This window comes from Schistocerca americana, unplaced genomic scaffold, assembly GCF_021461395.2.
Source record: "Schistocerca americana isolate TAMUIC-IGC-003095 unplaced genomic scaffold, iqSchAmer2.1 HiC_scaffold_178, whole genome shotgun sequence".
Taxonomy (NCBI): domain Eukaryota; kingdom Metazoa; phylum Arthropoda; class Insecta; order Orthoptera; family Acrididae; genus Schistocerca; species Schistocerca americana.
The window spans coordinates 52,732-66,870 of NW_025725875.1; the positions used below are offsets into that span (position 1 = coordinate 52,732).

Genomic DNA, 14,139 nt, shown 5'->3' on the forward strand with positions numbered 1-14,139 from the left:
GCGAAAATTAATACACTTTCGTAACGGCTAATGGAAACCCTACAGAAAAGAGTGAGGCCACGCCGTTTTCTGCCATCAGATTGCTTCTAAAGATGGCGGTTTCAGTTGTCGGGAGTCGCTTCCGCCACCGGCAGTCGTGGCCGAGTGGTTAAGGCGTCTGACTTGAAATCAGATTCCCTCTGGGAGCGTAGGTTCGAGTCCTGCCGACTGCGAAAATTTTCTCGCTCTCAAAAGGCGGACGTTCAGCTGCATCCTAGCAGTTGCGTCACTACTAAACACGTGGGTCACCAGCAATGTGCAGTGCTATTTGATCCAGGGCGCAGCGTTACAGTCGCGCCCAGAAGCCGCAGCTCATCTCCGCGTCTCACAGCCGTCCACCTGGTGTTAGTACAAGTGTCGCCTCACTGGGCAGTGCAGATGTGTCCATTTTAGCTTGCAGACGATGACGTGTAGCAATTTATGAGCTAACGCAAGTCGTATGTTTTACCGTGTGTATCTGCTAGATACTGCCTCTCATACGGTGGAGAGACTCACTCCTTCTTGTGTCTCGTTCTCCGCACACGAGTTGCCCCTGGCATCGATATAGCACGGGTTTTCTAGCGTCAGCGAAGTCAATATTACACGAATCGAGTCGACATGTTTGCTTGTTACGATGACGGAAGAAGAAGAAATGTGTGTGGAACTTCACTGCATCGGCTGCTCGCCTTTCAGCGCCCCTGTGTCTTATCAGACGAAGGTGACTGTGAAATTGGCAACGAGGCAGAGGTTAACGAACACATGCAAATGGCAACCTTCAACGTCACCCGAAATAGACTGAAGATCTAAAGGTCCCTGGTTCGATCCCGGGTTTCGGCAGGTATTCGTTTTGATGCGACGCCAATGGAATTACTCTGCGTTTGTGATAATGCAACTACCGCTGACAACAAAAATGACTCTCTCCTGTAGCTGTTCTGGTTGTCTAGTGCATGCCATAAGAGGAACTCACTAGACAACTAACTCCCCTAGAAGCAAAAGAATTAAAAATATCCTACCGACTGCATTCCTTTTTCTGTGTCAGGTGGTGAAGAACGTCTTCAACGGAACCGTGAAATGAGCGAAAGCGTGGGAAACATTGCATTCGAAATGCTTGTGAATTTTCCAATTGCCCAGTGAGTGTCGACAAAACACGTAAATTCTCTGCTCCGACGTATGAGGCGTAACAACTAGTGCAATTTGTTGTTGCATCGTGTGCCAGCAGTCTTCGAGAGTGTGTTACGAGCTTAGCGTGATAAGTTTGTAGACAGCATGTAGGCGACGTTTTATTAGTAACGGCCCCATACAGCGATTGCACAACAGTAAAGGACATGAGTCAATGTATAGTTGTGCATTGTGGGAGGTTTTGCAGCCTCGTCCGAGCCCGGATAGCTCAGTTGGTAGAGCATTAGGCTTTTAACCTAAGGGTCCAGGGTTCAAGTCCCCGTCGAGGCGGAAATTTTAACACTTTGGTAGCGATTCGTCTGGTAGCGGTGGAAACGCTACGGAAAATAATGCAGTTACGCCGTTTACTGACACCACAGTGCTTTAAACGGTAGCAGTTGCATGTGTCGGGAGAACACCGCGCTAACGGCAGTCGTGGCCGAGTGGTTAAGGCGTCTGACTCGAAATCAGATTCCCTCTGGGAGCGTAGGTTCGAATCCTACCAGCTGCGTGCGATTTTGCGTACAGAGGAGCAAACATTTTCGCACACATGTGACATGCGTGGGCGAATGCGGGTGCAAACCAGTGACGCCATTCTCAACAAGACGAAAATTTCCGTTTTAAGAATACTGAGTTTTCGCGACGACCGCTGCTTACTGTGGCTATCGGTTCACCTCACACTGACACTGACGCTGGGACTGCAGAAAGCCGTCGCTGAGATCGTGAGTTCACAGATGTGCTCGAAAGTGATGGACAGAGCGAACATTTCATTTTCTTTTTAAGAATCGCAATTTCCATCACTCGAGTGCGGCCAAAGCAGTGGTGCAGCGTTTCTTTTCTTAAGATCTCGCAGCTGCTTGGAGGTATGTCGATCGTTTTAAGACGACAGAAAACTAGCGTCAGCGGTGCGTCAGTGGGAAGTCGGTGAAGTCGCCATTGGAGCCATAAGCCAGTAATTACGACATACGAATCACTCGCGCACCGCGCAGCTGTACGATAATGCTCGTGCGTGGGCCCGCATAGCTGAGTCGGTAGAGCGCTAGGTTTTCAACCAAAGGGTCCTGGGTTCAAGTCCCTGTCTGGGCGAAAATTAATACACTTTCGTAACGGCTAATGGAAACCCTACAGAAAAGAGTGAGGCCACGCCGTTTTCTGCCATCAGATTGCTTCTAAAGATGGCGGTTTCAGTTGTCGGGAGTCGCTTCCGCCACCGGCAGTCGTGGCCGAGTGGTTAAGGCGTCTGACTTGAAATCAGATTCCCTCTGGGAGCGTAGGTTCGAGTCCTGCCGACTGCGAAAATTTTCTCGCTCTCAAAAGGCGGACGTTCAGCTGCATCCTAGCAGTTGCGTCACTACTAAACACGTGGGTCACCAGCAATGTGCAGTGCTATTTGATCCAGGGCGCAGCGTTACAGTCGCGCCCAGAAGCCGCAGCTCATCTCCGCGTCTCACAGCCGTCCACCTGGTGTTAGTACAAGTGTCGCCTCACTGGGCAGTGCAGATGTGTCCATTTTAGCTTGCAGACGATGACGTGTAGCAATTTATGAGCTAACGCAAGTCGTATGTTTTACCGTGTGTATCTGCTAGATACTGCCTCTCATACGGTGGAGAGACTCACTCCTTCTTGTGTCTCGTTCTCCGCACACGAGTTGCCCCTGGCATCGATATAGCACGGGTTTTCTAGCGTCAGCGAAGTCAATATTACACGAATCGAGTCGACATGTTTGCTTGTTACGATGACGGAAGAAGAAGAAATGTGTGTGGAACTTCACTGCATCGGCTGCTCGCCTTTCAGCGCCCCTGTGTCTTATCAGACGAAGGTGACTGTGAAATTGGCAACGAGGCAGAGGTTAACGAACACATGCAAATGGCAACCTTCAACGTCACCCGAAATAGACTGAAGATCTAAAGGTCCCTGGTTCGATCCCGGGTTTCGGCAGGTATTCGTTTTGATGCGACGCCAATGGAATTACTCTGCGTTTGTGATAATGCAACTACCGCTGACAACAAAAATGACTCTCTCCTGTAGCTGTTCTGGTTGTCTAGTGCATGCCATAAGAGGAACTCACTAGACAACTAACTCCCCTAGAAGCAAAAGAATTAAAAATATCCTACCGACTGCATTCCTTTTTCTGTGTCAGGTGGTGAAGAACGTCTTCAACGGAACCGTGAAATGAGCGAAAGCGTGGGAAACATTGCATTCGAAATGCTTGTGAATTTTCCAATTGCCCAGTGAGTGTCGACAAAACACGTAAATTCTCTGCTCCGACGTATGAGGCGTAACAACTAGTGCAATTTGTTGTTGCATCGTGTGCCAGCAGTCTTCGAGAGTGTGTTACGAGCTTAGCGTGATAAGTTTGTAGACAGCATGTAGGCGACGTTTTATTAGTGACGGCCCCATACAGCGATTGCACAACAGTAAAGGACATGAGTCAATGTATAGTTGTGCATTGTGGGAGGTTTTGCAGCCTCGTCCGAGCCCGGATAGCTCAGTTGGTAGAGCATTAGGCTTTTAACCTAAGGGTCCAGGGTTCAAGTCCCCGTCGAGGCGGAAATTTTAACACTTTGGTAGCGATTCGTCTGGTAGCGGTGGAAACGCTACGGAAAATAATGCAGTTACGCCGTTTACTGACACCACAGTGCTTTAAACGGTAGCAGTTGCATGTGTCGGGAGAACACCGCGCTAACGGCAGTCGTGGCCGAGTGGTTAAGGCGTCTGACTCGAAATCAGATTCCCTCTGGGAGCGTAGGTTCGAATCCTACCAGCTGCGTGCGATTTTGCGTACAGAGGAGCAAACATTTTCGCACACATGTGACATGCGTGGGCGAATGCGGGTGCAAACCAGTGACGCCATTCTCAACAAGACGAAAATTTCCGTTTTAAGAATACTGAGTTTTCGCGACGACCGCTGCTTACTGTGGCTATCGGTTCACCTCACACTGACACTGACGCTGGGACTGCAGAAAGCCGTCGCTGAGATCGTGAGTTCACAGATGTGCTCGAAAGTGATGGACAGAGCGAACATTTCATTTTCTTTTTAAGAATCGCAATTTCCATCACTCGAGTGCGGCCAAAGCAGTGGTGCAGCGTTTCTTTTCTTAAGATCTCGCAGCTGCTTGGAGGTATGTCGATCGTTTTAAGACGACAGAAAACTAGCGTCAGCGGTGCGTCAGTGGGAAGTCGGTGAAGTCGCCATTGGAGCCATAAGCCAGTAATTACGACATACGAATCACTCGCGCACCGCGCAGCTGTACGATAATGCTCGTGCGTGGGCCCGCATAGCTGAGTCGGTAGAGCGCTAGGTTTTCAACCAAAGGGTCCTGGGTTCAAGTCCCTGTCTGGGCGAAAATTAATACACTTTCGTAACGGCTAATGGAAACCCTACAGAAAAGAGTGAGGCCACGCCGTTTTCTGCCATCAGATTGCTTCTAAAGATGGCGGTTTCAGTTGTCGGGAGTCGCTTCCGCCACCGGCAGTCGTGGCCGAGTGGTTAAGGCGTCTGACTTGAAATCAGATTCCCTCTGGGAGCGTAGGTTCGAGTCCTGCCGACTGCGAAAATTTTCTCGCTCTCAAAAGGCGGACGTTCAGCTGCATCCTAGCAGTTGCGTCACTACTAAACACGTGGGTCACCAGCAATGTGCAGTGCTATTTGATCCAGGGCGCAGCGTTACAGTCGCGCCCAGAAGCCGCAGCTCATCTCCGCGTCTCACAGCCGTCCACCTGGTGTTAGTACAAGTGTCGCCTCACTGGGCAGTGCAGATGTGTCCATTTTAGCTTGCAGACGATGACGTGTAGCAATTTATGAGCTAACGCAAGTCGTATGTTTTACCGTGTGTATCTGCTAGATACTGCCTCTCATACGGTGGAGAGACTCACTCCTTCTTGTGTCTCGTTCTCCGCACACGAGTTGCCCCTGGCATCGATATAGCACGGGTTTTCTAGCGTCAGCGAAGTCAATATTACACGAATCGAGTCGACATGTTTGCTTGTTACGATGACGGAAGAAGAAGAAATGTGTGTGGAACTTCACTGCATCGGCTGCTCGCCTTTCAGCGCCCCTGTGTCTTATCAGACGAAGGTGACTGTGAAATTGGCAACGAGGCAGAGGTTAACGAACACATGCAAATGGCAACCTTCAACGTCACCCGAAATAGACTGAAGATCTAAAGGTCCCTGGTTCGATCCCGGGTTTCGGCAGGTATTCGTTTTGATGCGACGCCAATGGAATTACTCTGCGTTTGTGATAATGCAACTACCGCTGACAACAAAAATGACTCTCTCCTGTAGCTGTTCTGGTTGTCTAGTGCATGCCATAAGAGGAACTCACTAGACAACTAACTCCCCTAGAAGCAAAAGAATTAAAAATATCCTACCGACTGCATTCCTTTTTCTGTGTCAGGTGGTGAAGAACGTCTTCAACGGAACCGTGAAATGAGCGAAAGCGTGGGAAACATTGCATTCGAAATGCTTGTGAATTTTCCAATTGCCCAGTGAGTGTCGACAAAACACGTAAATTCTCTGCTCCGACGTATGAGGCGTAACAACTAGTGCAATTTGTTGTTGCATCGTGTGCCAGCAGTCTTCGAGAGTGTGTTACGAGCTTAGCGTGATAAGTTTGTAGACAGCATGTAGGCGACGTTTTATTAGTGACGGCCCCATACAGCGATTGCACAACAGTAAAGGACATGAGTCAATGTATAGTTGTGCATTGTGGGAGGTTTTGCAGCCTCGTCCGAGCCCGGATAGCTCAGTTGGTAGAGCATTAGGCTTTTAACCTAAGGGTCCAGGGTTCAAGTCCCCGTCGAGGCGGAAATTTTAACACTTTGGTAGCGATTCGTCTGGTAGCGGTGGAAACGCTACGGAAAATAATGCAGTTACGCCGTTTACTGACACCACAGTGCTTTAAACGGTAGCAGTTGCATGTGTCGGGAGAACACCGCGCTAACGGCAGTCGTGGCCGAGTGGTTAAGGCGTCTGACTCGAAATCAGATTCCCTCTGGGAGCGTAGGTTCGAATCCTACCAGCTGCGTGCGATTTTGCGTACAGAGGAGCAAACATTTTCGCACACATGTGACATGCGTGGGCGAATGCGGGTGCAAACCAGTGACGCCATTCTCAACAAGACGAAAATTTCCGTTTTAAGAATACTGAGTTTTCGCGACGACCGCTGCTTACTGTGGCTATCGGTTCACCTCACACTGACACTGACGCTGGGACTGCAGAAAGCCGTCGCTGAGATCGTGAGTTCACAGATGTGCTCGAAAGTGATGGACAGAGCGAACATTTCATTTTCTTTTTAAGAATCGCAATTTCCATCACTCGAGTGCGGCCAAAGCAGTGGTGCAGCGTTTCTTTTCTTAAGATCTCGCAGCTGCTTGGAGGTATGTCGATCGTTTTAAGACGACAGAAAACTAGCGTCAGCGGTGCGTCAGTGGGAAGTCGGTGAAGTCGCCATTGGAGCCATAAGCCAGTAATTACGACATACGAATCACTCGCGCACCGCGCAGCTGTACGATAATGCTCGTGCGTGGGCCCGCATAGCTGAGTCGGTAGAGCGCTAGGTTTTCAACCAAAGGGTCCTGGGTTCAAGTCCCTGTCTGGGCGAAAATTAATACACTTTCGTAACGGCTAATGGAAACCCTACAGAAAAGAGTGAGGCCACGCCGTTTTCTGCCATCAGATTGCTTCTAAAGATGGCGGTTTCAGTTGTCGGGAGTCGCTTCCGCCACCGGCAGTCGTGGCCGAGTGGTTAAGGCGTCTGACTTGAAATCAGATTCCCTCTGGGAGCGTAGGTTCGAGTCCTGCCGACTGCGAAAATTTTCTCGCTCTCAAAAGGCGGACGTTCAGCTGCATCCTAGCAGTTGCGTCACTACTAAACACGTGGGTCACCAGCAATGTGCAGTGCTATTTGATCCAGGGCGCAGCGTTACAGTCGCGCCCAGAAGCCGCAGCTCATCTCCGCGTCTCACAGCCGTCCACCTGGTGTTAGTACAAGTGTCGCCTCACTGGGCAGTGCAGATGTGTCCATTTTAGCTTGCAGACGATGACGTGTAGCAATTTATGAGCTAACGCAAGTCGTATGTTTTACCGTGTGTATCTGCTAGATACTGCCTCTCATACGGTGGAGAGACTCACTCCTTCTTGTGTCTCGTTCTCCGCACACGAGTTGCCCCTGGCATCGATATAGCACGGGTTTTCTAGCGTCAGCGAAGTCAATATTACACGAATCGAGTCGACATGTTTGCTTGTTACGATGACGGAAGAAGAAGAAATGTGTGTGGAACTTCACTGCATCGGCTGCTCGCCTTTCAGCGCCCCTGTGTCTTATCAGACGAAGGTGACTGTGAAATTGGCAACGAGGCAGAGGTTAACGAACACATGCAAATGGCAACCTTCAACGTCACCCGAAATAGACTGAAGATCTAAAGGTCCCTGGTTCGATCCCGGGTTTCGGCAGGTATTCGTTTTGATGCGACGCCAATGGAATTACTCTGCGTTTGTGATAATGCAACTACCGCTGACAACAAAAATGACTCTCTCCTGTAGCTGTTCTGGTTGTCTAGTGCATGCCATAAGAGGAACTCACTAGACAACTAACTCCCCTAGAAGCAAAAGAATTAAAAATATCCTACCGACTGCATTCCTTTTTCTGTGTCAGGTGGTGAAGAACGTCTTCAACGGAACCGTGAAATGAGCGAAAGCGTGGGAAACATTGCATTCGAAATGCTTGTGAATTTTCCAATTGCCCAGTGAGTGTCGACAAAACACGTAAATTCTCTGCTCCGACGTATGAGGCGTAACAACTAGTGCAATTTGTTGTTGCATCGTGTGCCAGCAGTCTTCGAGAGTGTGTTACGAGCTTAGCGTGATAAGTTTGTAGACAGCATGTAGGCGACGTTTTATTAGTAACGGCCCCATACAGCGATTGCACAACAGTAAAGGACATGAGTCAATGTATAGTTGTGCATTGTGGGAGGTTTTGCAGCCTCGTCCGAGCCCGGATAGCTCAGTTGGTAGAGCATTAGGCTTTTAACCTAAGGGTCCAGGGTTCAAGTCCCCGTCGAGGCGGAAATTTTAACACTTTGGTAGCGATTCGTCTGGTAGCGGTGGAAACGCTACGGAAAATAATGCAGTTACGCCGTTTACTGACACCACAGTGCTTTAAACGGTAGCAGTTGCATGTGTCGGGAGAACACCGCGCTAACGGCAGTCGTGGCCGAGTGGTTAAGGCGTCTGACTCGAAATCAGATTCCCTCTGGGAGCGTAGGTTCGAATCCTACCGGCTGCGTGCGATTTTGCGTACAGAGGAGCAAACATTTTCGCACACATGTGACATGCGTGGGCGAATGCGGGTGCAAACCAGTGACGCCATTCTCAACAAGACGAAAATTTCCGTTTTAAGAATACTGAGTTTTCGCGACGACCGCTGCTTACTGTGGCTATCGGTTCACCTCACACTGACACTGACGCTGGGACTGCAGAAAGCCGTCGCTGAGATCGTGAGTTCACAGATGTGCTCGAAAGTGATGGACAGAGCGAACATTTCATTTTCTTTTTAAGAATCGCAATTTCCATCACTCGAGTGCGGCCAAAGCAGTGGTGCAGCGTTTCTTTTCTTAAGATCTCGCAGCTGCTTGGAGGTATGTCGATCGTTTTAAGACGACAGAAAACTAGCGTCAGCGGTGCGTCAGTGGGAAGTCGGTGAAGTCGCCATTGGAGCCATAAGCCAGTAATTACGACATACGAATCACTCGCGCACCGCGCAGCTGTACGATAATGCTCGTGCGTGGGCCCGCATAGCTGAGTCGGTAGAGCGCTAGGTTTTCAACCAAAGGGTCCTGGGTTCAAGTCCCTGTCTGGGCGAAAATTAATACACTTTCGTAACGGCTAATGGAAACCCTACAGAAAAGAGTGAGGCCACGCCGTTTTCTGCCATCAGATTGCTTCTAAAGATGGCGGTTTCAGTTGTCGGGAGTCGCTTCCGCCACCGGCAGTCGTGGCCGAGTGGTTAAGGCGTCTGACTTGAAATCAGATTCCCTCTGGGAGCGTAGGTTCGAGTCCTGCCGACTGCGAAAATTTTCTCGCTCTCAAAAGGCGGACGTTCAGCTGCATCCTAGCAGTTGCGTCACTACTAAACACGTGGGTCACCAGCAATGTGCAGTGCTATTTGATCCAGGGCGCAGCGTTACAGTCGCGCCCAGAAGCCGCAGCTCATCTCCGCGTCTCACAGCCGTCCACCTGGTGTTAGTACAAGTGTCGCCTCACTGGGCAGTGCAGATGTGTCCATTTTAGCTTGCAGACGATGACGTGTAGCAATTTATGAGCTAACGCAAGTCGTATGTTTTACCGTGTGTATCTGCTAGATACTGCCTCTCATACGGTGGAGAGACTCACTCCTTCTTGTGTCTCGTTCTCCGCACACGAGTTGCCCCTGGCATCGATATAGCACGGGTTTTCTAGCGTCAGCGAAGTCAATATTACACGAATCGAGTCGACATGTTTGCTTGTTACGATGACGGAAGAAGAAGAAATGTGTGTGGAACTTCACTGCATCGGCTGCTCGCCTTTCAGCGCCCCTGTGTCTTATCAGACGAAGGTGACTGTGAAATTGGCAACGAGGCAGAGGTTAACGAACACATGCAAATGGCAACCTTCAACGTCACCCGAAATAGACTGAAGATCTAAAGGTCCCTGGTTCGATCCCGGGTTTCGGCAGGTATTCGTTTTGATGCGACGCCAATGGAATTACTCTGCGTTTGTGATAATGCAACTACCGCTGACAACAAAAATGACTCTCTCCTGTAGCTGTTCTGGTTGTCTAGTGCATGCCATAAGAGGAACTCACTAGACAACTAACTCCCCTAGAAGCAAAAGAATTAAAAATATCCTACCGACTGCATTCCTTTTTCTGTGTCAGGTGGTGAAGAACGTCTTCAACGGAACCGTGAAATGAGCGAAAGCGTGGGAAACATTGCATTCGAAATGCTTGTGAATTTTCCAATTGCCCAGTGAGTGTCGACAAAACACGTAAATTCTCTGCTCCGACGTATGAGGCGTAACAACTAGTGCAATTTGTTGTTGCATCGTGTGCCAGCAGTCTTCGAGAGTGTGTTACGAGCTTAGCGTGATAAGTTTGTAGACAGCATGTAGGCGACGTTTTATTAGTAACGGCCCCATACAGCGATTGCACAACAGTAAAGGACATGAGTCAATGTATAGTTGTGCATTGTGGGAGGTTTTGCAGCCTCGTCCGAGCCCGGATAGCTCAGTTGGTAGAGCATTAGGCTTTTAACCTAAGGGTCCAGGGTTCAAGTCCCCGTCGAGGCGGAAATTTTAACACTTTGGTAGCGATTCGTCTGGTAGCGGTGGAAACGCTACGGAAAATAATGCAGTTACGCCGTTTACTGACACCACAGTGCTTTAAACGGTAGCAGTTGCATGTGTCGGGAGAACACCGCGCTAACGGCAGTCGTGGCCGAGTGGTTAAGGCGTCTGACTCGAAATCAGATTCCCTCTGGGAGCGTAGGTTCGAATCCTACCGGCTGCGTGCGATTTTGCGTACAGAGGAGCAAACATTTTCGCACACATGTGACATGCGTGGGCGAATGCGGGTGCAAACCAGTGACGCCATTCTCAACAAGACGAAAATTTCCGTTTTAAGAATACTGAGTTTTCGCGACGACCGCTGCTTACTGTGGCTATCGGTTCACCTCACACTGACACTGACGCTGGGACTGCAGAAAGCCGTCGCTGAGATCGTGAGTTCACAGATGTGCTCGAAAGTGATGGACAGAGCGAACATTTCATTTTCTTTTTAAGAATCGCAATTTCCATCACTCGAGTGCGGCCAAAGCAGTGGTGCAGCGTTTCTTTTCTTAAGATCTCGCAGCTGCTTGGAGGTATGTCGATCGTTTTAAGACGACAGAAAACTAGCGTCAGCGGTGCGTCAGTGGGAAGTCGGTGAAGTCGCCATTGGAGCCATAAGCCAGTAATTACGACATACGAATCACTCGCGCACCGCGCAGCTGTACGATAATGCTCGTGCGTGGGCCCGCATAGCTGAGTCGGTAGAGCGCTAGGTTTTCAACCAAAGGGTCCTGGGTTCAAGTCCCTGTCTGGGCGAAAATTAATACACTTTCGTAACGGCTAATGGAAACCCTACAGAAAAGAGTGAGGCCACGCCGTTTTCTGCCATCAGATTGCTTCTAAAGATGGCGGTTTCAGTTGTCGGGAGTCGCTTCCGCCACCGGCAGTCGTGGCCGAGTGGTTAAGGCGTCTGACTTGAAATCAGATTCCCTCTGGGAGCGTAGGTTCGAGTCCTGCCGACTGCGAAAATTTTCTCGCTCTCAAAAGGCGGACGTTCAGCTGCATCCTAGCAGTTGCGTCACTACTAAACACGTGGGTCACCAGCAATGTGCAGTGCTATTTGATCCAGGGCGCAGCGTTACAGTCGCGCCCAGAAGCCGCAGCTCATCTCCGCGTCTCACAGCCGTCCACCTGGTGTTAGTACAAGTGTCGCCTCACTGGGCAGTGCAGATGTGTCCATTTTAGCTTGCAGACGATGACGTGTAGCAATTTATGAGCTAACGCAAGTCGTATGTTTTACCGTGTGTATCTGCTAGATACTGCCTCTCATACGGTGGAGAGACTCACTCCTTCTTGTGTCTCGTTCTCCGCACACGAGTTGCCCCTGGCATCGATATAGCACGGGTTTTCTAGCGTCAGCGAAGTCAATATTACACGAATCGAGTCGACATGTTTGCTTGTTACGATGACGGAAGAAGAAGAAATGTGTGTGGAACTTCACTGCATCGGCTGCTCGCCTTTCAGCGCCCCTGTGTCTTATCAGACGAAGGTGACTGTGAAATTGGCAACGAGGCAGAGGTTAACGAACACATGCAAATGGCAACCTTCAACGTCACCCGAAATAGACTGAAGATCTAAAGGTCCCTGGTTCGATCCCGGGTTTCGGCAGGTATTCGTTTTGATGCGACGCCAATGGAATTACTCTGCGTTTGTGATAATGCAACTACCGCTGACAACAAAAATGACTCTCTCCTGTAGCTGTTCTGGTTGTCTAGTGCATGCCATAAGAGGAACTCACTAGACAACTAACTCCCCTAGAAGCAAAAGAATTAAAAATATCCTACCGACTGCATTCCTTTTTCTGTGTCAGGTGGTGAAGAACGTCTTCAACGGAACCGTGAAATGAGCGAAAGCGTGGGAAACATTGCATTCGAAATGCTTGTGAATTTTCCAATTGCCCAGTGAGTGTCGACAAAACACGTAAATTCTCTGCTCCGACGTATGAGGCGTAACAACTAGTGCAATTTGTTGTTGCATCGTGTGCCAGCAGTCTTCGAGAGTGTGTTACGAGCTTAGCGTGATAAGTTTGTAGACAGCATGTAGGCGACGTTTTATTAGTAACGGCCCCATACAGCGATTGCACAACAGTAAAGGACATGAGTCAATGTATAGTTGTGCATTGTGGGAGGTTTTGCAGCCTCGTCCGAGCCCGGATAGCTCAGTTGGTAGAGCATTAGGCTTTTAACCTAAGGGTCCAGGGTTCAAGTCCCCGTCGAGGCGGAAATTTTAACACTTTGGTAGCGATTCGTCTGGTAGCGGTGGAAACGCTACGGAAAATAATGCAGTTACGCCGTTTACTGACACCACAGTGCTTTAAACGGTAGCAGTTGCATGTGTCGGGAGAACACCGCGCTAACGGCAGTCGTGGCCGAGTGGTTAAGGCGTCTGACTCGAAATCAGATTCCCTCTGGGAGCGTAGGTTCGAATCCTACCGGCTGCGTGCGATTTTGCGTACAGAGGAGCAAACATTTTCGCACACATGTGACATGCGTGGGCGAATGCGGGTGCAAACCAGTGACGCCATTCTCAACAAGACGAAAATTTCCGTTTTAAGAATACTGAGTTTTCGCGACGACCGCTGCTTACTGTGGCTATCGGTTCACCTCACACTGACACTGACGCTGGGACTGCAGAAAGCCGTCGCTGAGATCGTGAGTTCACAGATGTGCTCGAAAGTGATGGACAGAGCGAACATTTCATTTTCTTTTTAAGAATCGCAATTTCCATCACTCGAGTGCGGCCAAAGCAGTGGTGCAGCGTTTCTTTTCTTAAGATCTCGCAGCTGCTTGGAGGTATGTCGATCGTTTTAAGACGACAGAAAACTAGCGTCAGCGGTGCGTCAGTGGGAAGTCGGTGAAGTCGCCATTGGAGCCATAAGCCAGTAATTACGACATACGAATCACTCGCGCACCGCGCAGCTGTACGATAATGCTCGTGCGTGGGCCCGCATAGCTGAGTCGGTAGAGCGCTAGGTTTTCAACCAAAGGGTCCTGGGTTCAAGTCCCTGTCTGGGCGAAAATTAATACACTTTCGTAACGGCTAATGGAAACCCTACAGAAAAGAGTGAGGCCACGCCGTTTTCTGCCATCAGATTGCTTCTAAAGATGGCGGTTTCAGTTGTCGGGAGTCGCTTCCGCCACCGGCAGTCGTGGCCGAGTGGTTAAGGCGTCTGACTTGAAATCAGATTCCCTCTGGGAGCGTAGGTTCGAGTCCTGCCGACTGCGAAAATTTTCTCGCTCTCAAAAGGCGGACGTTCAGCTGCATCCTAGCAGTTGCGTCACTACTAAACACGTGGGTCACCAGCAATGTGCAGTGCTATTTGATCCAGGGCGCAGCGTTACAGTCGCGCCCAGAAGCCGCAGCTCATCTCCGCGTCTCACAGCCGTCCACCTGGTGTTAGTACAAGTGTCGCCTCACTGGGCAGTGCAGATGTGTCCATTTTAGCTTGCAGACGATGACGTGTAGCAATTTATGAGCTAACGCAAGTCGTATGTTTTACCGTGTGTATCTGCTAGATACTGCCTCTCATACGGTGGAGAGACTCACTCCTTCTTGTGTCTCGTTCTCCGCACACGAGTTGCCCCTGGCATCGATATA

The 14,139-nt window shown here is 49.8% G+C and overlaps 19 non-coding genes across 19 annotated transcripts; all 19 read left to right on the plus strand.

The window, feature by feature from the left end:
* Window positions 1–130: 130 nt before the first annotated feature.
* On the plus strand, window positions 131–212 carry Trnas-uga. The gene has a single exon. It is a non-coding gene; the product is annotated as a tRNA-Ser (tRNA).
* A 1,182-nt stretch (window positions 213–1,394) lies between these two features.
* On the plus strand, window positions 1,395–1,467 carry Trnak-uuu. The gene has a single exon. It is a non-coding gene; the product is annotated as a tRNA-Lys (tRNA).
* A 138-nt stretch (window positions 1,468–1,605) lies between these two features.
* Trnas-cga lies at window positions 1,606–1,687 on the plus strand. The gene has a single exon. It is a non-coding gene; the product is annotated as a tRNA-Ser (tRNA).
* A 702-nt stretch (window positions 1,688–2,389) lies between these two features.
* Trnas-uga lies at window positions 2,390–2,471 on the plus strand. Its single transcript has one exon. It is a non-coding gene; the product is annotated as a tRNA-Ser (tRNA).
* A 1,182-nt stretch (window positions 2,472–3,653) lies between these two features.
* Trnak-uuu lies at window positions 3,654–3,726 on the plus strand. Its single transcript has one exon. It is a non-coding gene; the product is annotated as a tRNA-Lys (tRNA).
* A 138-nt stretch (window positions 3,727–3,864) lies between these two features.
* On the plus strand, window positions 3,865–3,946 carry Trnas-cga. The gene has a single exon. It is a non-coding gene; the product is annotated as a tRNA-Ser (tRNA).
* Window positions 3,947–4,648: 702 nt separating this feature from the next.
* Trnas-uga lies at window positions 4,649–4,730 on the plus strand. Its single transcript has one exon. It is a non-coding gene; the product is annotated as a tRNA-Ser (tRNA).
* Window positions 4,731–5,912: 1,182 nt separating this feature from the next.
* Trnak-uuu lies at window positions 5,913–5,985 on the plus strand. The gene has a single exon. It is a non-coding gene; the product is annotated as a tRNA-Lys (tRNA).
* Window positions 5,986–6,123: 138 nt separating this feature from the next.
* Window positions 6,124–6,205, plus strand: Trnas-cga. Its single transcript has one exon. It is a non-coding gene; the product is annotated as a tRNA-Ser (tRNA).
* A 702-nt stretch (window positions 6,206–6,907) lies between these two features.
* Trnas-uga lies at window positions 6,908–6,989 on the plus strand. Its single transcript has one exon. It is a non-coding gene; the product is annotated as a tRNA-Ser (tRNA).
* Window positions 6,990–8,171: 1,182 nt separating this feature from the next.
* Window positions 8,172–8,244, plus strand: Trnak-uuu. The gene has a single exon. It is a non-coding gene; the product is annotated as a tRNA-Lys (tRNA).
* A 138-nt stretch (window positions 8,245–8,382) lies between these two features.
* Window positions 8,383–8,464, plus strand: Trnas-cga. Its single transcript has one exon. It is a non-coding gene; the product is annotated as a tRNA-Ser (tRNA).
* A 702-nt stretch (window positions 8,465–9,166) lies between these two features.
* Trnas-uga lies at window positions 9,167–9,248 on the plus strand. The gene has a single exon. It is a non-coding gene; the product is annotated as a tRNA-Ser (tRNA).
* Window positions 9,249–10,430: 1,182 nt separating this feature from the next.
* On the plus strand, window positions 10,431–10,503 carry Trnak-uuu. Its single transcript has one exon. It is a non-coding gene; the product is annotated as a tRNA-Lys (tRNA).
* A 138-nt stretch (window positions 10,504–10,641) lies between these two features.
* Trnas-cga lies at window positions 10,642–10,723 on the plus strand. The gene has a single exon. It is a non-coding gene; the product is annotated as a tRNA-Ser (tRNA).
* A 702-nt stretch (window positions 10,724–11,425) lies between these two features.
* Window positions 11,426–11,507, plus strand: Trnas-uga. The gene has a single exon. It is a non-coding gene; the product is annotated as a tRNA-Ser (tRNA).
* A 1,182-nt stretch (window positions 11,508–12,689) lies between these two features.
* On the plus strand, window positions 12,690–12,762 carry Trnak-uuu. Its single transcript has one exon. It is a non-coding gene; the product is annotated as a tRNA-Lys (tRNA).
* A 138-nt stretch (window positions 12,763–12,900) lies between these two features.
* On the plus strand, window positions 12,901–12,982 carry Trnas-cga. Its single transcript has one exon. It is a non-coding gene; the product is annotated as a tRNA-Ser (tRNA).
* A 702-nt stretch (window positions 12,983–13,684) lies between these two features.
* Window positions 13,685–13,766, plus strand: Trnas-uga. Its single transcript has one exon. It is a non-coding gene; the product is annotated as a tRNA-Ser (tRNA).
* The last annotated feature ends 373 nt before the right edge of the window (window positions 13,767–14,139 follow it).